At 37.5% G+C, this 21,836-nt stretch overlaps 1 protein-coding gene across 4 annotated transcripts in view; it reads right to left on the reverse strand.

Annotated features, from left to right (window-relative positions):
* Positions 1-21,836, reverse strand: part of Neto (Neuropilin and tolloid-like) — a 109,370-nt gene that overhangs the window by 50,029 nt on the left and 37,505 nt on the right. The window lies entirely within an intron of this gene.

Below are 21,836 nucleotides of genomic sequence, written 5' to 3' on the forward strand. Positions count from 1 at the left end.
ATTAAAATTACATTATATCGCGTTGGAAATGTAAAATGTGGATAGCCATAACTGAATTGAGAACTAAGGAATATCCATTTGAGGCTGTTCTGCTAAGAATAATTTAAATATACACATTGATTAATTTCCTCTGTTGATTTTCCAGAGTAAAGGGAAAGGAACGTAAAATGGAGAAAAACGTTGCTGATGGAACCTAGAAGTCGAAAGACGTTCTGCCGGTCTACCCGACATCGTCTTATTACTTCATGGGGTTTTTCATATTTTACATTGTAATAACATACTTTTTTAAATATTTCTCGAAATCGTAATGAGGATTACTTCCTCCGTGAGGGTTCTAACACTGTTCTCTGTTGTTGCCTCGATCAAGGAAAATATTTCAGTCCACCTGCTTGTTTCAACTATAAAAATACATTTCTAACACTCAAGCGTCGCCGGTAAAGGGTCAAAAGGGTCAACGAACAAAAATTAAAATGGCCGAGCTTGCGCGGGAATCTGAAGAAGTTCAGGGAGCTTCAAATTGCTGGAGTTTAAATTTTGTATACGGGTCACGTGGTATCACATATTTCATGATGTCTCTTCTCAGTCTTGGCAGTAAAACAGTATCGAAATTCCCTGCATGATCCGTTCGGCACCATTGTCATAAAAAATTCACCAAGCTGCGGTACTTTTGTCCAGACAGATCAAAAGGCTACGTCCCCAGCACCGAAATAGATAATCTATTCACGTAGTATAATCAAATCGTCGTACGTTTGAAAATATGACATATTATGTATTTTGTAATGTCAGAAACTAAGCAATTTACGCAAACCAAAACCTGGATCCGTACTAGAAGAAAAGTTGATGAGGGTCCTGGAGAAACGAAACGTCTGATTTGACAAGAAGTATTAACAGATTAAAGCCCGGTTAAACGTCTCTAAAAAAATTACTTCGTCGAATTTCCTCAATGTTTCAAAAACGTTAAAAAATTTGCACAAGCTCTGTAAAATCAAAGAAACATTCTTTAAATTCAAATAAACTCGAATTAAACCCAATTCGCATTAAAGTTGGTTGTATCTTTTACTCGAAAATTAACATGGAGACAAACATTTCGACTCATTAAACGTGTTTAAAAATTCCACTAAAAATCGCCCTTTTAAAGGGGAATGGGATAGAAACTTTTTAACAACTTCAAAAAGGAAAGAGAGAAATAAGTTCTTATACTACTTAGACGTTATCCGTAGCTGCTCCTTTTGAACATAGTACTCATATTAATAACCAGTAAACTCATATTATCGTAATGTGATTACTTAAGATACCCATTCGAACTAGTTGATAAACAGGGTGTTTCTGAATGGACGGTTAAAAATTGAACAGTTGAATCCTGAGTCTAATTTAAGACGAAGAATTCATATAAAGATGCGTCCAAAAGTGCTTCGGCTTCGATCTGCAGAGTGTTAAAAAAACACTTTTTTTCTGTTTTTTTTTTTCTTAATTATCTGTTTATCTTTTATCGAAGCTTGCAGAAAATTTGTACATATAATACTCCGAGCGTTTCCTACAAACGGAAATTTTTCATATACGAGGTGATGCGAACGGACGGGTCTTGAGCTCCCATTTATCGCATTTTTTTCCGTTAATATTTTGAATTCTTTGGGCAAATTTCTGAAATCCGCATTGCGTTTTCGCGCTTGTCAGTCTCTTCCAAAATTTCGCTTAAATCGATGGTTTAGGTATTATTCGCGAAAATAGTCAGGGGTGTTAATGCCGATCAATTTAAAATAATAAAGGAAAACTTAGTGAAGTGCGCCACGAATTTTTGCTGCATTTGTTTGCCGGCAGATTTGACAACTGCTGACTGTTAGCTGCGTGAAGCTGCCAAAAAATCAATGGTTTTTTGACAGTATTTGTAAAAACACAAGAGTGTTTATAACACCCTGTAGATCGAAGCCAAAGCATTTCTGGATGTGTCTTTAGATGAACTTTTCGTCTGACATTCGGCTTAGGATTCACCCATTAAGCTTTTTTACCATCTATTTAGGAACATCCTGTATATCTCAGCTAGTTTAACTGGTTCTTCTTCTATTTGATATGGATTTAAAAGCAATGTACGCCGCGGAACGTACGTGAACGTGTCACGACAAGTTCGTTCCGCGGTGTTGCCACCATACACTCAAACGGTTGTAAACCAAAAAATATGATTATAATCTCTCATTTAGTACCGCTATTGACCGACACTCACCGTTTAACATGTTTTGTCTTAATTGTTATTTTCGGTCGACGACAATCATCGACAATTTCATATTGTTGTTACTACGCAAGTTTAAATTTTGCTATTTCAGCTGCTCTCTGCAATATTGGTGGCAAATAATTAATTGAATAGTAACATACAAACCTCGCAGTACAGCCCAATTCTATCATACTGAATTGATCAAACCACGCATTCGTCGATGATCCCAAATGGAAGTTGATAAATAGCCCCCAATAACGCGAAACATTGCAAACCGACGATAATCTGGTTTCGATCTAAAGGTAGATGCAATTTTGAAAATTGTAATATAGAGAAGCGAAATGGGCGACTATTTGAACAATTGGATAATGGTATTATTTGGATTCGAGATTCTTGTATCGTTGGAATTTTCGATATTTGTAATGCAAGGATGGGACTAAATTAGCTTCGTCCAGAGATAGCTGCCTTGCATTATATATTGCCTGTCTCTCTATATTGAAACAAATTGCAACGTTATCCGCTGGGAAATTGAGTGTCCGCTTGCATATTACCTTACAAACATGCACGTGTCAGTTGTCCAGTTATAAGGGATATTTGTTGAACAAAGGTGACAGCTCCTCTCAAGTTGTATGTTCATAAATCTCAATGGGTGCATTCAGAGGGCACACGACGCTGCAGCCAGCAGTTTTTGACGCTCAATATTCGTAGACGAAATGTAGCCAACGCATTCAGACTTGAAGTGATGTAGCGCCCCGCGGCCGCAAATCCCTCGAATGAGCACGTTGACAAGACATTTTTTAAGGGCCGGTAGATGAAAACACCGATAAACTTAGCTGGTAGGAAGCTTTCATGAAATCAACGTTTAGGCTTGTTTCATTGTTTCTATGGAAATTGCCTTGCTTGTAATGATACCAGGACATTGATTTAGGAGTTTTAGAGAGGTACAAAGAAGACGAAAGCCCCAAACTCGAAACATTGGCAGTGCAATTTTCTGTATAGTTCAGCAACCCGAACATATCGCCTATTCTAAGCGAGACGCATCTCGTAAATCTCGCAAAAGTCTGTTTTCTCTCGGAGACAGCTTATATAAACAAAGCTTATATTTGCCTGTTTCTCTTGGATGTTGTTCATGTTTAGTGAATGCATAAGCAGTTTTGTGTTTCTGAGTAATTTAGGGTGTATGTTGATGTTGTAATCGTTGAGAGGATATTTTATGATTTTATGAGGAACTTAACGATGTAAAAGATTGAGTTTTAAGTAAATCACAGCTCGTGAATCTCAATGATTCGATTCACCAAATTTTACGTTCTTCATTTCGGATGTCTCAGGCTTGCACAATATTAAAACTTACGCCACTGCACTGGAAACTAGACCAAAAAGTAGGGTTTCCTGTCTTTTTCCCGAAAACTTCAGTGGAGTTTTTTTGAAAGAGACATACAACAAATGTAAGCGTGGTGCGTTACTGCTTCTTTTATATTTATTAATTTAATAACAAATTTCAATATTGGTTCCTGGCTAGCTAAAGGCGAAATTTCAGCATAACCACAGGTGATTGAAAATTCAAGTGATTAACCGTCATTTCCATCACATCAACATAAACCTCACTTAGCTGAGCCATGCAATATTTATAAGCCCTCGCCGGTTTGCACGGAAGACCAGAGGGATGTGAGTATGTACTCTTTTGTCAAGCATCACATTCATCACTTGAAATTGTCGATAACCACTACAAAACTTCAAAATTATTGTCCTCCACAAACTCATAACGTTAAATTTCGCAATAAAGCCCCTCTCCCAACATAAATAACAAACTACCCTGCACAATATATCCCCAACAAAGGCCACTTTATTGCATATTTTCGCCTAACAATTATTTTTACTTACGTAAATATACATGTTTTTCATGTCATTCCATATCATTCAAATGTTTATATATTTGATCAAAATTAAACCTCCGGGCATAACATCCAGCAAAATTACATATGTAGATAATTCGTTTCATCAGTTGCTTCTCGCAAGTGAAATAATTGCGGTTCTTGGCGTTTTAATAATGTAAAATTTATCAAAAGGAACTTAATCCCCTTTTAATCACTGTAGCTCAACTCGACACAACTAACTTTCACATTCCTAAAGAAGAAAAATTCGGGACCCTCTGAACTTTGGCTGCGTCAATGCGGGCGTCATCAACTTCGCAAAGTATCTCTCGGTTAGGGTTATCAGCGACCACTGCAATACTCAACTTCCTAGTCCCAACTTCGGCAATCTTAATAGATAGTTGAGAGAATTACTGGGGACAATGTATCAGACTTTATTACGTTGCTACGTGCACGTAAAAGTATTTGTACTTTATCATATCAGCGCAGCTTACGTTCAAATCTGTCTGGAAAACTGCTGAGACGTGAGGTTCCAATTTCGCCTTTTTTCCAAAACATAATATATGTGCAAAAGTATAAAGGAAAAACTTTGACAGTTTTTCGGTCGCCTGTATACAATTGCACTAAAAAAACTTTGTTTGGAATGATTAAAAAAGGGTGGTCTGTAATAGGAGCCTCCCGTGGAGCTTTTAAGAATTTGGAGGTACTTAGAGGGGACCCGGAGGAATTGGAAATTATGTTCACCGAGCAACCACGACGACGAAATCTCGAAGATTGCTGTGTGACGCGAACGCACTAATCTCTGAATCGATTTATTTTCAAAAAATACCGCTGGATCGATAACAGCCAAACAGGCATTTTAAACCGCAGTTAAAACCCAAAAGAAACTTTTGGAAGTATACCAGCAGATTCGCAGCTTCCCGAAATTCTGGAAACGGATCCCAGCACTTCTCTTCCATCTCTCAACACCTACTACCAAGACCAGAAGCCACGATGGTTCTATCAACATATATCACATATCGGGCAAAAATTCACTCAGAGGCGTTTATTAATTTATTATAAATATTATTAACTCACATTGAGATTCCTAAACCTCCCTTTACGTGCACATAAACCATTCAAATTAACTATCCCAATTCTATTAGAGCCATTGTGCGCATAACTGCCCAAGCTTCAATTATTAATATTAAATTTTAAAAATTACTGATCATTAATAACCAATAGTTAATAACGACATATCTAGGGGAAAAACCAATAACCCATTATGCTCATCTGCATCAACATAATTAATCCATTTACGACATAGCAAATAACTGCAACGGCATATTTAATGAACCAACATTAATTATTACAGTTTATTAATAGTGCTTGTACCATTATTAAATGGAATATTAACAGATCACTATTTATTAGGGCATATCTGCGTCTTCGTGGCATCTAATAATCATAGATGTAGTCATGGATCGTATGTACATAAGTGCGTGTCACAATGCTAATGTAAGATGTGCACAACCAACCTACCTAACACCAGCCAAAAAGTGGTAGATGTCGATCGTGCATCAAACATAAGTGTTCTGAGTATTCCGATGTAAGCAATCATGGCCGCTATCGGCAACATGAAAACAATCACAAAGTGATTAAAATCATAAATCAGCAGAAAGTCATAAAATAATTTAAAAAAAACACGTCTATTCCACCAACTATCTTGTTTACCTATGGGCTCGCCGCAACAATCCGTGTTAACTCCTCTGTAGATTTAGTATATTTAGCGGTATATTTCGTAAAATTAACAGACTCTAGATATTTGCATTGTGAATTTATAGCATCAATCTTAAACCACTCGCATATCCACAAAATAATGTACACATGTACAAGGCTTTCGAATTTGAGGTATTTTGATAGGAAAATCCCATTTCCCGACTAGGCAGGGAAAACTAACACACTTACGTGATTAAAAACGGTTTCAAATGGATTTTTTTTTGACGACACAGCCGACAGTGATTTTTTTTTTAATGAACATTTATGTCGGTTTTTGACAAAACGATACGTCGTAACAAAAAACTAAGCACGCCACTGGAACCAACTCGAAGACGCCTTAAGGATGTTTTTGTTTCACATCAATATCGTCCTAAACACAAAAAGTTGTGACAAATTTTGAAAATGGCCGAAATTTGAAAAACGCCTTCTAGCGCCGTGGACTGTAAAGATATCGAAATGAGGTTTTCGCCGTTAATATTTTCTCAAAAATCGCGCTCTTGACATTGTATGCTAGTTTTTCCCTATCTAGCTGAGAAAGGGAATTTTCCTGTCAAAACACTGTAAATCCGAACGCCCTGTATTCTCTTCAGCAATATCCATAAATTCTTATTAAAATTTAGTACATTCTTAGGTCGAGTTCACAAAACTCGCAGAATATTCGAATGTTTTATGTGCGGATTAGTGTCGGCCATACATTACTCGTACGTCGCATCAATCGCCTCATCCAGAAATACGCTTGGCGTAACAATACGTGTTCCCTCAATTATCCCTCTTGTAGGCAATTACTAAACCATCGCAATTACATTATATTGAAAACACAAAAGCTTGATATATAAATCCTTAATCTCGTTAATAGCTACAAGCGATGATCAAATTGGATTATCTTCTCGTTTCGAGTCTGCGACACCTTCGTCAGGTTAATAAAACCTTTACGAAACTCCTTGTTTCTCAAATCTCATTATCGATTTAACGTTAATTAGTTTGCTGATACTTTTTCGCGACATCGCCAGTGGCACAATAACAACTTCGTGGAACTTGCTCTTGCTCCATAAGGTTCCACTCACGCAAAATTTCAAACCATATCTATAGAAACTAGCACGAAATTAGGATTCTGAAGAGGCCAATTATAAGTTAGGACGAAATTAGAGAGAGCAAAAGTTGGTGCCCGAGTAGCGGAGTTAAAGGGATTAAATTCGAATTTGCTGCCTTTGTAGGCTGATATATCATGTCATCGTGGTTTCACTGAGGGCTTTCGTTGAAGGTTTTGTTCGTTGTCGCCACAATGGCTGGCTACTAGTTTAATTATGGTCCTATTAACTAATTAATTCAATCTCCTAGGCATTCAAAGAATTTTTAATTGGATTGTAAAACTCGTCTCCCTCATCTGTTCGAAAGTAACATTAATCTCATGCGATTCAATCCTAAGCCGAAATTTAATCCTTTCCTCTGCCGACAACAAAAGAACTCCAAAACTAATTACGAGCGAGCTCCTTGAAACTTTGGACAGGCAAATTTCCAAAAGTAACGAAAGCTCGAGACCTTAAAAGTCGAAAGTTTTTGCATCCAGGCATTCAGGGAATGGGACTAAGATTTATGCGGCTCTCCACGCATTTCGGACTACTTAGCCGTAATAGCGAAAAGATACGGTCTCGTGCCTTCGGTAAATTCAATCTGAATGGGGTCGAATGTGGAATGTTTTGGGTTTAATTGGGTGGTTAGATAACTGGGAAACCTATAAAGGTATCGATTTGGAAGATTTGGGTTATCCATCTTTCACGGTTGCTCGACTAAACAAAATCGAAATTTTGGAGGCTGTGCGGACTGAATAAATAAGATTGGCTGATGTTAACCCTATTTGTCAAAGTTTTTCTGGAGCCAAATCGCATTCTTTGAGATGTTGGCCATACATCAACTCCTCCGCGACGCCATAAGCATTATGCCAGAGGAGTCGTAGCACCCAAACACTTTTGAGCTATTTGTTATTCTTTCGGTATTTCCTTTGAAAATGCACGCCACACAGGTATAACACACCTAGCTCGTGTGCCCATTAAAATCTGGAGGGTTCCAGAGTTTGTTAGAAAACCGCGATTACGGTCCTGCTGCTACACAGGCCAGGTCGTCAGTTTAGGACTTCCTTAAATCGAGGGAAAAAACAATAGTGCACATATATAATTTTCTCAAATGTGGTGAAAAGTTGCACGACCGGTTCTAGGGGCGTTTGGTGATTCCACCAGCGGAGGGACATCGGAGAGCGCTGCACCGTTTAGAAAACTAGCTGAGTATTGGACGTCATAGGAAGAAGACTACGACCTAATATACGTAGCGTTCAAAGCGTTATTTTATTAATTTACGTGTAGTTTAACGTTGTGTTTGCATTTAATATTTTTTTAACATTTTTTTAAATAGTAAATTTACTTTGACATCACAATCAGAACTACATAATATACCATTAATATTGTTTATTCCATAATATTTATTTATTTAACTTTAATAATATCAATTCACACCGTTCAGAAATAGGCTTTTTATGTTAAATTAAATTAATATTAAACGTTGACTACACATGCAAGTGATGGCTTACGGAAATCACTAGGAAACACATTCGAACACAAATTATTATATTATAAACACCAAAATCAGCAACACCTGTGGCATTTGCAATAAATATTAATTGATTATTTTGTAGAAAAAAATTATAGAATTGGCGCAATTGGAAAACAAAGAGGTGTCTTTGCTCTATAGAACTGCGTTTGAGTCTCTCGTGGGCTCAAAGTGACGGCATTATCAACTTTAGGATTGGATTTAAATCTTTCATCGGATCGACTCTTTTACAATTATTGTCAATATTGTTATGATTTATTATCATATCTGTAAACAGTGTGTACGAAACATATTTTTCTGCAAAAAATATATGTGGACAAATTCCGCACGGTCTGGAATCGAACCTGGATATCCGCTTTATACACCGCACTTAAAAAACAATCTCGATGCGATAGAGTCGGGTCCAGTCCCTTGGTCGAACCAACTAGTTTTAATTTGTTTTTCGCTCTCTGGGCATTCACTTATTACTGAGGAAAATAGCAGGCATTATTGTGTGGAAAGCATTAAAAATTTCGATAAAAATCAACTTGTTTTTAAAAAAATTGATGACTTACTGGTAAGAAACGTGTTGAAATTGACAATAAAAAAAAAACAATACAATAAAGTAGAACAGAAACGTGAGATTTCTTTGAATTTTCCGAACCCACCAAAAGCCATGCAAACATCTCTATATAGAATTTTCAAATACCGAGAGATTTCCAAGAACTCGAAACTAATAAGGTCCACACTTGGGACCTCTAAGCAACTTCCCTTAACTTCTCCTTTATTTGATAAGAAAGACCAGATGGGAAAAGCAATATTACCTTTCTCAACCCTACTATTTAGCGGTGTGAACATCGGGGGAAATAGCAACAATCGTACAGAGTTCTATGCGATATTGAAGCGCGGCTGATCGTGTATATCACCATGTAGCGACCTCGTTAAATACCTCACACATAATGAAATACGAAAAATGATCAATCATGATCTTGTCATTTGTTTTCGTGGACCACCTCAATGACCAGAACGTCGCTTAGAGTTCTGGCAATGGTTATAAGATGAGAACCTTCCAATAGTGGCAGTACGGAAAGACTCTATCACACTGAATGTAGACGAATCACAAGAATATTCTCTTATTTGTCTCAGAGGGCATGCACCAGCTTTCTTACCGAAAATTCTTGGAACCTCATAGAACTCGCGACCACAGACGAACAAGGATTGTCCATCTTTCAACTAACCAACTTGCAGAGTAACACCTCTACGACCAAAACCTCTATTACAAGACACAGGACTCGGATTACAAACCTAAAGGGTTGTAAGCAGGTAGTGAGGTGAAGCATGAGTTTTGGTAATTGAACACAGAGAAACACAATTTAAAGTGTACAACTATACCATAGCTCAAGATAATTTCTTAACATCGTCGGTATGCTAAAGAAGGCGGCAAAGTCCGAAATTTTACATTTTTTAGTTTGTAAAGCCCATGTACCTTAAATTCAATATTATCTATCAGGGAAAAATGGACAACTAAAAATTCAGTAAAAATGCCTATAATTTAAAATTCCATACTGACCAAGTCCTTTCTGTAAAAATATATACCGGAGGAAATGACCAAGTCCGGTTAGTCATTTCTCCTGTGAGTATTTTATCTGTATCGGACTTGATTCACTTTATTGACCTGCAAGAACTTAGTATATGTATACTATGAAATGCAACTGGAGATGAAGGGATGAGAAAAAATAGAATGGGTGAAAATCAAACAATTAAGATACGAAAAAAGAGATAGAATTTTGTAGTGTTCCGATAGAACTCTGATGACGAGTATAAAATGTTTAAAGTGAAAATTTAAAAAAAGTGGGCCCGGCAATATTCCAAAAGAACGGGAGTTATACAGAACCATTACCTGTATCAACTAAGAAGGAAAACGACTTAATTAAGCATTGTGGCACTGAGGTAATTCCGGTCGAACACCATGGTTGGTACCTAATATTACCAAGTGACAATCCCTTGATTGACAAGTGTCCAGAACTCTCACAGGGTTGAATACAGCGGTGAAGATCAAGAATTTGAAACTAGTTAATAGTGTTTATTTTAAGTGTAATATTTTGTAATGTTGAAACATACTGCAAAATTTATTCATAAAAATCATTATAAACTAACCTGATGTACATTGCTTGATATTATAATCATAATTATTAAGATATTATTAATTCAAAACTGCTATTGGTGGACTCGGTCACCTTCTCTTGTATTCCGACGATATGGAGAAGGCCGGAGTCCGCCGGATATTAAGAAAAAATGAGGAGGATAACGTCAAAGCTTTTACAGAGTGATACTTTAACTGCTCAAATTCCGTCCTGCCACAATTTTCCCTCTATCCCTTTCGCCATCACAGAGCCAACAGGGATTTAATCAGACAACTGGCCATTAGATCCAACTTATAATTGCGCAACGTCACACCCCACTTCAATTAGGCAAAGTGTCAGAAATGCACGTAACAGGGCACCGTTAAACTTGAGTGCGCACGTTGAAACTTTAAATGTTGAGGTTGAGTTACAACTTTGGAAGTTTCCATCTTGGGTCTTACGTAAAGTCCAATAACGGTTAAAATATTCGTTGGCTCATTAATAAATTAGCGTGAGATACAAATATATCATGTACTAGGGATTTTTGGTATATTCGTGATGCGGGATGAATGGTATTATTATGTTGATGCCGGCGAGGATGATTGCCCATCAGTACGGATCCGTAATGGTGGCTTATTGCTGCGGATTACATCTGCGAAAACTCTAGCGCACGTTATTCTGTATAAAACACCTGGTGGATAGTTCCAAAAGCAATCACACTAACTTCGTCTTCAGACCCTTTTCGCACAGCTCCGCACAATATAATTCCGAGATGATTCCTAGGACCGGATATTAATATTCTGATAACAAAACGTTGACTCATGTTGCGGCCAAGTTAACGAGAAATTGCAACTGCACCGTATTTGATGTACTCGGGCAGATGTTGCCGAAATGAAACTTCGGGTTTAGACGACGCGGATTACACGTCGAGCTTTTATTGGAGTTGGGGTGACTGCTTTGGGTGTTTCCAAAATCGGCTCCTCTTCTATGAGCCTTAGGAATTATGGATTTTATGTGCTGAAGATTCAAACGGCAACAGCAGCACCAATAGCAATATAAACTATAAATTCTACCATAATACTGCCTTAATAATTCCTGGAATTCTGTATTAAATTCCCAACTTTTTCACCCCTACTACTAAATTTGTTCTTTGACTGGTTATTGACTTCATATTAAGTCCTCAGTGACTATAACAATCAAGTTACTTCCGAGCAATTAACTCCTGTATACCTTTTCCCAATAAAGCCTTTGTTTTCCCGAATAATGTTATCAGCTGTCTGCTTCAGGCCCAACTTCACTCCGAAATTTGAGGTTGACAAGTTAAAATATAACCTAAGGGATACCTTCTTTATTAAATGGCGTTTCGTCCTCATATGACTAGAGAGATACTTGACTAGTTTCGAGACCACTGTGTGAATTGTCAGACGTTCAGATCCAGGGTTGGATTCCCGGACGGGATATACTTTTTGTTTGCCCAAACACTGTGCGACATTACGACAAACACCTTATACCGCATGATGGATGACACATGGCGTGACGAAAAATGATAGGTGACAGGTAGCGTAGCTGATAACAGGTGACACGCGAATGCACCTACGCCGTCCTCGAGAATATACACTTATGGAGAAAAGTTTGGAAACCTCGGTAAAAATGCTGGTAAATGGAAATTATACATTTAATAAATCGAGAATATCACCAATAAACATTTTTCAATTATGCATTGCTTAGTTACAAGCACGAAAATTATAATACGTACAACATGTTTGTTTATTGCTAAGGGACAATAAACAATTAAAAAACCTGCACTTTTATCGCAGGACAAAAGTCTCAGAACGTTACTTTACTTCAGTAATATTTAAAAAATATTTATTGGTAATATTCTCAAGATTATTAAATGAACAATTACCATTTACCAACGTCTTTACCGGAGTTTCCAAACTGTTGTCCACAAGTGTAAATACGCTTGACACGGACATTTTCGATAATTAGTTTTACTGACCAGACGGTGACCACTATATGCTACACAACCGACGTAGTACCTAACGTAGAAGGGTTTCGAATGCTCCAATTTCACGTCGTATCACTTTTCAAAGTCATAGTTTTGTGGAGTATGTTAAGGACTTTGTTTAGTTCGGGTTTATCAATTTATTCGCACGTTCTAGCCCTTAAGTTACGCTCCCTGTATATCGGTTCTTACTTTAGAGGATTCTCAGCCAAGGGCGGGGCATTACGCTATTTTTCAATGGCAGCTTTCGAAACTGCGTTATTATCGAGATCTGTAATTCGTCGCGTCTGCAATCACTCCAATAAAAGTGACTAGAATAGCATTAACCCAAAGATTACGCTCCGCAACATTACGCTCAAGGTTAGCCTATAATGGTCTCTGATAGAAGTACGCCACTGCAGAGAAGTCCTCGATTTTAGTATTTAAAGGGCGAACGAACTACTCTTTGGGGTGCTTTTCTCGTCATGCATCTGATGTCGCAAGTTTAACTCGCAAGACACTCATCATCGCGAACTCGTGATTAATACTTGGGCCGTTTTTTTTTTTATAAATAAGTGATATTGCGATGGAGTCCATTTTTGCAAACTAACTTCGTGTTTTCGTGGTTTCGTTAATCGAAGGAACCGTGACAGAGCGCTTTCCACGTTTTGGCACGTGTCGATCTTCTACATTTCCCGAAATTTGACGGAGCTTTTCCTACTTGGAAAGAGGACACTTCGATCTAAAAATGAATTGTCACTTGGCTAATAAAGCTGTGCATTTAATTCGCCAACGTGACAACGTTATCTTCGCCCCTTTTTGATCTCTCACATCAAGCTCGACAATGCGCTCGAATTGTAAACATTTTCGAGTGGCGACCGCTTTATCAAAAAGGTGCACTCCACCAGCCCGGAAATCTCTTTCCCTTTTGTGTCCCAGCAGGGTTTTTAGGGCGAATATCATCTCGACGCTGCAAGAAGATTACGACCGTCCCCACCACATTTCGCACAGATCTAGCCGGAATTTGTCTAGGGCTGATGTATTTGTGATTCAAAACTTGTCCTTTTCGAATGGGGTTTGTGTTTTAATAAATATTATATTGAAACAAGAAAATTTATCAAACCGACGGAGGTTTTCTTGATCTTTCCGTCGCAACCGAAAATTTCAACTGCAAATGACTAAATAGACCTGCATGGACAATTTTCCAATAGATTCTGACAAAAAGACGCTCAACAACTTCTAATCATTAAAATTCCGTTTGGAACCCGGAAAAAGTTCTTTCTCATTTGAATATTTAATTCTCCCATAAATATTCAGTCCGAGTGGTATTTTTACATCCCACTAGCTCGTCAAAACGGTTTTTCTATCTAAGCTGAATCATTTCAATATTTCTGCAGAAGAGCAAAAACATGAAATATATGTATATTCCACTACGGTATCAGGCGTGAAAGGTCATTAGTCAAAACAAAGACTTTCTAGAACTGACCTAACGGTCCCGTTTCAGTGGCTCACCCAATATCTCGTTTCTGGCTGTTAACCGGAAAATGGAAAAAAGACCAAAGATTTAAATCGGCTGAAAAGTTTATGGTATGTGTAAAGAGGGAACATCGGGCTTGCCAGCCAGAAACTAGCTGATAGATGCTGCAATTGAGGCACCTACTTTCACGAAATGTCTACAATATTTTTCGTGTTTTAAAATCTGCCCAAACATACCGAATACACCATGAAATATTTCCTCACATCAACACGTCTAACATGCGGTTTATGGAATACTTTTTCTCGGTCACAGAAGCAAAAAGTCAGTGCGAAGTTTTTGGTGGCGATTCTTAAGTTGCTTTGCTCGGGATAAAGAATTACAACTTTTCAGAGGAAATTTCCTGTAATCTATCCGTTCAGTTATGAGTGGATGTAAAAGTTTAAGAGCCTTTTTATTTCGAGCTCACAGCTAGAGAGGATGCTGAAATATTTCAGCGTTTACTCAAGGCTGTTTGATCGAAGTACTTAATTCTAAATTGAACTAGCGAGAACCAGTCTTGGAGCAAGGAATCTTAATCGCTGGAAAACTGGATTTTACGATAAAATTCGTACTCGAGGACGATACCAGTCCAGAGAGGTCAGTCACAGGTGAAGAACTATTTCCAAAAACGAACTGTGGCCAACCATATAATGTCCCGGACTGAAAGCCGACTTTCCAGGATTCCGGGATAAAGAAACCATTTATCACCCGGAAATGATTAATCGCGCTTGTTACGTCCCGAAAACCGGTTCAGACGAAATTACCTTCGACTTCTTATGAAGTGTTTTCTGTTTTGGGGCCTCCCTTCTGTCAGGTATTACCTCGTAAGGCCGAAAATTGGGAACGTCTCGTAAATGAAATATGTTGATGGGCAAGTTTTGGGGTTGAACACTGATAATGACCTTTTATTTTCTACTATCCATCACCACTCCGCAGTTTTTTAAGAGAAACCACTCACTAGTCCTGGCGATAAACGAGGTGAAACCGAAAAGATTGTTCTTGTAGTGTACGTTTCCCACGTCGAATCGCTCAACATTGCGAAAGTTAGTAATGCGACTAATTCATTAAAAGCAACGCTAAATATTCTAACTCTAGCGTTAAAACTCTGAGGAATCCCTTAAAGTCTGCCTCAATGGGCTTTAATATTTAGGCCTTTACTCTTAAAGTCCCTCTGATAATTAATTATTGACGTGAAAAACTGCCCTGAGCACATTCCCTATTCTAGGAACTAAAAGAGATCCCCCCCTTGATACAAACGGTTCAATACCGTGAAAATAACCACCAACATCGAATTTGAGGCGTCAAAGTTATTGCTTCTTATCTCTCGTTTTTGTCGATTTTAAACCTAACAAAATATCTATTTCATGCTTTAACCAAAACCTACCTCCAGATAAGCAAGAAATCGTCAATAGCACCGAACATAATAACCTTCCTGCCGAAAGAAAACAACAAATCTCCTTAAACCTACGGCCAGATCGAGACCCTCCCTAAGTATCCAGTTAGGTTTAAACCTGTTGTATCCTCTTCTCCTCTTCCTCCAACGTCTTATCCTCGATCCACTTTGTCCTCCGCTTACATAATGGAAGCAATCGTTTAAATCTGGACCCAAGTGCTATTTTTAGCCGCCATGCGGGACAGGTAAAATATAATTCTCCAGAGCCCTTCTGCAGGAAGGTTTGATCGAGGACCTTGTTTGAATTTGTAAGGGGGAAGTGTGATTTATGCTTGCCGATCGAGTGTGTGTATGTGTCTTCTTTTCTTTATGAGTCTGGATAAGTCGTAATGTAAAATTATGAGGGTAATCGTGATGTAAACAAATGGAAAATTATTTGCGTCGCATAAAATTAATTCAGGAATAACACGAGCAAAAGTGTTCTCACTATACGATTCTGAGGACGTCAAGTTATCTACCATATTTGCTGCGAACACTGCAGCACCATGGAAGTTATTAACGTCAATTGTATTATTATTAAACTAATGCGAAACATGAGGATAATGATTATTTAAACAGCTTGAAAACTGCCTATATGAAGTAAGAATTGCATGAATACATTCCAGAAACAAAAGAAATTTGCTTTGTGCACTATTGTGTGGTGTCCAATTTGGGAATACTGAAAAATACTTTATACAGAAAATGTTTTCTCTGGCGGTTGCCTGCAGGTTCGCACTGTGAAAAATCTCAACGTCGAAGTTTACTGTTATTGAAATTTATGCAAAATATTAAGATAATATTGATATAAACAATTGGACGGATCAAAAGAAAATACCGAAGATTAGAAAGTAAAGGGATCAAACAACATTCCGTGGTTTTCTCGATTGTTTTCTCCTCGGGGAGAGAGGGTTAGAGTAATCCCTTTAGAGATTATACCCATGCGGTCAACGGAACAAAGATCTTCAAGGAATTATTTAGATCTCTGAAATGGGGCATCAACGAGATTTGGAACAGTCGAATTAATATTTAGGTAATTCGATCTACAAGATTCCCCAAGTAGAACCGTATGCTTCTTATCCGAGAACATTATTTCTGGACTTTTGAAAGCTGCAACGTATTGTTTCACACAATTGAGCTTAAAATATAAACTTCTGTTTACTTATCGGACTGCAAACAACCTCCAACCTATTGTAACTGGCCGCATTTAATATAATTAAGCCCTGTAGCTTGCCGGACGTCTGGAAGTTCTACATTTACCTAGAACATGCACAGTGCATTACTATCCAAACAATGTCGATACGATATAATGCCTTCTATGTGCAAAACTAATCCATTTTGAACCTGGTCTGAGCAGGAAAATTTCTGCCATCTCTCTCTAATTGCAAGACCAATATCAACCTTCAGGAGGAGATACGTTAATCAGATTTCACGCAATGGTTGGTTTTGTGCACTAGAGATCTATAAAACCGTGTAACATGTACCCTATACTCTCCCAACAGGTCAGTGCTATTAAAGTCATTAATGTCAGAATACGTCAGCATTATTGTTTATATACAGGGTTATTCACTCAACCCGTTCATTAAAGGTTTAGTAGGATCTAAAAATGATATAAACTTGAAATTTTGAAATTCAATTAACTTCGACGTGTACTATTTTTTTTAAATATTTACAACTTCGTACCACTTCGGGTTTAACCGGAAATAACTGTCAACTTGCTTATTTGAAATGGGGCCGTCCAGCACATCATTTATTTTTAGATTCTGCGCAAATTACCTAGAACCTAAAAATAAAATAACAAACTGGAGGTTCCATTTGAAATAAGCAGGTGGACACCTATTTCCGGTTAAACCGGAAGTGACTGGAAGTTAAAAGTATTTTGAAAAAATCGTACACGTCGAAGTTAGTTTAATTTCAAATTTTGAAATTTGTATCAGTTTTAGTGTTGTTTTAGTTTTCAGTGTTTCCTAGTGAAATCTCAATGAACGGGTTAGGTGAACAACCCTTCATACAGAGCGTCCGTTTCTGAGAAGAGCTTATCTTTTTGCTCAGATTCCTCAGCGACGTAAGTCGCGACCGAGACACTTCACCATTGCAACTTTTTGCTCTTCTACGCCGTAGCGACATCATACTGAATTTTTCAAATTTTAAAGCTGTTTTTGTGAGGCTACCAACAGCACCAATGCAAACAACTTCGTATCTTTAACGGTTGTCCGTGATCCCCGTAATTGAGTTTCAGAAACGAACGCCCTACGTCACGACATAAACCATTCCTGAGTATTCGTGATTATTTTGAGATCTTCTCGGTTCCTCCGTCATCCCAACGACCACTGATGTTGAGTCATTACATTTTTAAGGTCAACCCAAATTTGATTGAGGCTGGATCTGTGGACTCTTGAGTACGCGCAGCGGGTCTCAAACACGCCATAAAGTAGCGTTATTAAATTTTTGATCGGCCCTAAGTGCCAATAACTCCGCGCACTGAAAAATGGCCTAAAGGCCTCTGATATTCGCAACACGCCCTTCGGGGTTCGAGAAATGTTTGGGTTTTATAATAAGGGCCGTTTCTCTTGCCGAAATTTATTTTCTGTGTGTTTTAGATAGTTTTACTGGCCTGCAACGACCGGGGCGCGAATCTGTCAACAAAATAGGGTTGGTAGTTTGTTAGCGACCTCTCGTCTCTTCATTTACCTTCGCACTCATATGGTAAATGTAACACATAAAATCAAAATTGGTGTTTTGTCTAAGACCATAAACACATTGTGCGCCCATAAATCTTCCGTTCAACTTTTCATTTGAGCAAATATGAAATATCGCCCCGACTGCTCTATCAGAGTGCAGTTTTGAGCTTTATTAATGGCTCTGAGCCGATTATTGAGAGGTTTAGAGCGGGTGAAACCAGGAAATTGCGTGGCCATGATCAATAGTTTCCAAAGGCTCGGATGATTGCAGCTTTAAAAGTGCGTTTTTTAGTTATAATTTCGGTTTAATGAAGCTGTTTGATGCGGATGTTGATGTAGAATAAAAGAATTTTGCGTGGTTTTTGATGATTAATGGAACAAAACTAAAACTGTAATTTCAACGCAACGTGTCTCGGACAACGAGAAATAACCAAAAAAGACCAAACTAAGATAATATTTAACAATCCTAAAATTGGAGGCAGTTAATTATTTAACTTTAAGCAGTTATAACCAAGTACATGCCCAATAAATAGACCACAACCGTACTGCTTTGAGTTATATTTAGAACAAACCTAAAGCTAAAATTTCACCCGTTTTCCGTGCGACACATCATACGATTCCAAAATAAGACATAACTGTCCTAAAGCTGATATTAATAACTCAAAAATCAACAGGCAATTCTAAGGTACAAAATTTTGAATAAGATTTGATTAATTGAACCAAATACATGAATAACCGACAGGGGTACACAGTCAGGGCTATAAAGTATTACTACATGTGGGCGCCTTTCGCATTCTAATCCCCCAACCCCTCAGAGGTACTCGTGCTTACTGGAATGGATTCAAAAAGAGAACAGGAAAAGCATGGGATTCGTATTATTGCGGATTGGGCAGTAAGAGAACTGACATCTAATAAAAAAATGTTCTCACACGAACAACAGGTTTAGTTCGGGACAAACCGAACATTTTATAATAAAAGTCTTTTGGAACAACTTAAACTGTGAAAAGAAAATAAACATCCCTTAACCTCCACTTTAGGACAAGTCAGTTTCTGAAACTTAGTTCGGTCTGAAAATAGCGGCGCTGAAATTGAGTTATTCTCTTTTGGTGCTCCTTTGTTAACACCTGACATTGTCCCAGCATTTGATATCGCAGTTTACGTTCCAGTTACAATCAATGATACATATACATATCAACAGTTTTAACATGGTCAACCGATACTCCGACATGTGCGTAAATGTGGATCTGTTACATCCATTATCTACGGGAAGCATCAAAAGCGATTTTTCTCCGCACTTCTATGTAATCAATCCGAACTATTTTGTATACAGTGCGGTCCATTTAACATAAGACAGGAAAATATTCGCGCAACTATCAATTTTAGAGAAAGAAATTTTAAATAAAAGTTGCTTCCCAACGAAGGGAAATAAGATGTCGAAATTGCTAGTGACTTATATGACGTCATTAAGATCGTTTCAAGGTCAAGTTTGTTTTTTCAAGTGGAAACCTTCTGCTAACGGACATTAAGCACTACTTGAAAATTGGCGACTTTTATAGGGCACATTTTTTTGTTCGTTAAATTAATTTAAAAAAAATAATAATAAAATAAAATATTATTTTAAAAATGTTCAAAAAGGCAGTCATTCGCCTCAATACATTTCTCAATGCGCACTACAAATGAATTATAAGTGCTAATTGCAGTTCCACTGTCTATGCTTTGACATGCGTTTCTAATCCGTTCCTTCATATCTTCGAGGGTAGCAGGGACACTTACATACACTTTTTCTTTTAAAATTCCCCAGAGAAAAAAATCGTAACTTGTCAAACAATAAAGAAATGATAAAAAACGTTCCTCATGCGATGCAACAGCATCTATTACCTTTCTTCTCGTTTCGTCGTAGAGCAGAACTATTTCGGCTTTCTCCTCAATGGATAATCACCCATTTTTACGAATAAAAAGAATACAACATTAATAAATCCGAAAATGTCATTGCCACATCTGGCAGTTCTTGAAGCGAAATTGTCTAAATATTATTATTTATTAAAGATAACGCCGCATTAGCCGATTTGCCCCCTGATTTCACTTTTAATATTCATTAACGTAATGGAACTTACTTTATTCATTTGACGTATCGAATAAAATGTTTCCTGCAAAGGTTGATTATTTTTAAGTACTGCTTAATGACCATAAAAGACACACATTAAAAACATAAAAAAAAAAAGTTTCCTTTTGAAAAAACAAAGTTAACCTTGAAATGACCTTGATGACGTCATATAAGTTAGTAACCGTTTCGGCACCTTATTTCCTCTTCGACATCGAACAACTTTTATTTCCAACTCTTTCTCTAAAATTGGTAGTTGTCCAGAGATTTGTCTATCCCAAGGTGAATGGACCACACGGCATAAAGGAGGGGTCCATTTGGGAGCAATCAACGTGTGTAGGCAGCACTCAAATTGATTAAGACGCGAACTTTTAAAGGTTTACAAGCGTAGCTGATTTTTATTCCTCATCTCGAATGCAATAGAACGTGTAAACAATTACTGAAAAATTGGCGGGTATAAGCTATTAAAGTTTTATCCACAACAGAAGATATAATCCAGCAAGAATGAGCTTTAGGACATCATTTCCGGCTATTCTATTCACTACGCGTCGCGAGGATGAGCACGAACCTCAGAAATTTTGTCGTGGACAAAAACTTGAGAGATAGATATAACGAGAGAAGATATAAATAACTTGCGCGTGGAGAATGTTGGAAAATTCCCAGATCACATTTTTGTATATCTGAATGCTGCGGCGGTGATGAATGATGAAAAGATTTCGGACGTAATTAAGAACGATTATGGATATTTGTAAATGTGTTCTGTACGTTCCAGGAGGATTATTCATTTTATATTATATAATTTTTAATGTAAATTCTTGTTATCATAATCGATTATGGTAACTTTACGCCGTGCGCTATTTGAAAAATTGATAATTTGCGTATTAATTAGACTACACCTGCAGTGTTGTAGCTCTACTTCCAGCAGAGTTTATGTGAGAATTTCACCTGGCTTGAATGTGATACATGGTCCACCGTGAAGAATAAAAAGGAGTTTCCTAACGCCAAAATAATTCACCCACTAATTGTATTACAGCTGCACTGTTTTCAGCCCTATTTAAGGCAAATTTTAAGCTGAAATTTAAACTGTTTTAGACATTATTATTTATCACTATTAAATGATAAATTTGAAAGCAAGACCCCCGACTCTCTTAAAATGGTAGCCGATTCTCTATTTTAATACTATGTAGCCGTGGTGTTTCCGGCTCAGCTTTGAACATACTTCATGCTATAATTTGACGTAATTCTATTACATCAACAATAACTAAAAATAAAAAAAGGATTTCTAGGAAATTCTTAATTCTCCTTGTTTCAATTTGCAATTTCTGATAATTCCAAATTAGGAAACGTCGTCAACAATGCGAACAAAAAGGGAGGGAAGTTTCAAAGAAAAATCGATTTCTCGAGTGAATTACTCAGTGTGTCTGACCTCTTCAACCCTACGGCTTGAAGTAAAGCACCAAATGCCCTTCTGGCAAGCTCTTTACGACGTTTCCATCGCTTTTACGATAATTTGTTATTTTTTAAAACGTGCTTTGACTGGCTATCTCCTATGTCAAAAAGACTCCAAGCAATCTCCGGAGAAAGCTA

The sequence above is a fragment of the Euwallacea fornicatus genome, chromosome 2 (assembly GCF_040115645.1).
Source record: "Euwallacea fornicatus isolate EFF26 chromosome 2, ASM4011564v1, whole genome shotgun sequence".
NCBI classification, from domain to species: domain Eukaryota; kingdom Metazoa; phylum Arthropoda; class Insecta; order Coleoptera; family Curculionidae; genus Euwallacea; species Euwallacea fornicatus.